Source organism: Lycium barbarum, chromosome 7 (assembly GCF_019175385.1).
Source record: "Lycium barbarum isolate Lr01 chromosome 7, ASM1917538v2, whole genome shotgun sequence".
Classification (NCBI taxonomy): Eukaryota; Viridiplantae; Streptophyta; class Magnoliopsida; order Solanales; family Solanaceae; genus Lycium; species Lycium barbarum.
Genome location: NC_083343.1, coordinates 16,110,230 through 16,111,594, shown reverse-complemented (window position 1 = coordinate 16,111,594; position 1,365 = coordinate 16,110,230). Strand labels below are relative to the sequence as shown.

The following is a 1,365-nucleotide window of genomic DNA, read 5'->3' as shown; positions in this document are numbered from 1 at the left end:
AACTTAAACCCTCGTAACCATGAGATAGATGCATACAATCTCCCATATCCTAGGAAATGCTCCACGTCTAGACTTAAACAACTAACACCTAATAGATTTCACGTACAAGACTACGAGGTGTAACACCAACGGAGTCCTAATTTCCTACGTCACCCCTCCCCCTTGACGGACTCAACAAAATGAAACAACAGTCACACACAAGTCAAATTTTCAATTCTTAGAATCATACAACCGAGTTTCTATTAGCTCGTTCTACCCTTGGGAAAGTTCTATTTGGTGGGGTGATCCTACATTTTCCATAACGATTGGGCGGGTTGTTACAACTTGCTACCTCTACCAAGTTACCTTTACACTAGCCTCTACAGGCAATCATAATTGTCAACCACCATTACAATACCAGTGCCCAGCTCGATTGTGAACCACTGAGAACACTAGCCAGTGGCCACAACTGCCAACCACCCTACCACTAACCTCCATCGCATAATCACTACCTGATCACCTTTAATCACTAGTCGCTACCACTAACCTCTTAGCCTCAACTGCAGAACTACCATCTCCACCATCAATTACTACTGTCAATCATAATGTATATTTACCACCGTTACAATCACCATCGGCCACCATTCTCTAACTTTCATATAAGATTTCACACAATCACGACCATCACGAGCCTCCACCTGACAAATATCATTGTCAACAAATGCCACGATTGCTAGCATTTAGAGGGTGTTTGGGGATTTTAAAAAGTAGCTTATAAGCTAAAATCAAAAGTCATAAGTTGGGTATACCTAACTTTTGGCGTTTGGCTTAGTTTTGTACTTTTCATGCCTAAAAGTAAGTGCTTTTAAGCAGTTTTTATCTTTGCCAAACACCATAAAAGCTAGAAAGGTACTTAAAAGCCAATAAGCACTTAAAATAAGCCAATCCGAACACCCTCCAAGACAAAAATTTGCACACTAAAGGATCAGTGCAGAAATGGCAGATTGGCAAAAAAAATAAAAAATTAAACCATTTCTCAATTTGTGCATGTCATCCTTACGCAACGGTCATGCTAATCTTCTCTGTATCATTCTAATTTTATTGGATATCCCCGAAGGGACAACCACACCTGTTATGGTTATGCTATACATACACAATGAAGAAGCTTTTTGTAGACGATAAGGGACAAATAGCTTGTTGGGGGGTTTTTTGCTAACAGAAGCCTGGACTCCTGTTTCTTATTCTTTTCGTTCCATCTGAATGAAGCCCAGTTGTGCTTGGACTTGAGAAACATAAGGGGCCTGGGCTCCTTATTTTACTTCGATTATGGAGAACTTCTCGAGGGTCAATTGTACCTTTGCCCTATTTTGTTCTGGAGTTCAATAT

At 40.3% G+C, this 1,365-nt stretch overlaps 1 non-coding gene across 1 annotated transcript; it reads right to left on the bottom strand.

Moving 5' to 3' along the window:
- Positions 1-997: 997 nt before the first annotated feature.
- LOC132604692 (U6 spliceosomal RNA) lies at positions 998-1,100 on the bottom strand. The gene has a single exon (XR_009568805.1). It is a non-coding gene; the product is annotated as a U6 spliceosomal RNA (small nuclear RNA).
- Between the last annotated feature and the right edge of the window lie 265 nt (positions 1,101-1,365).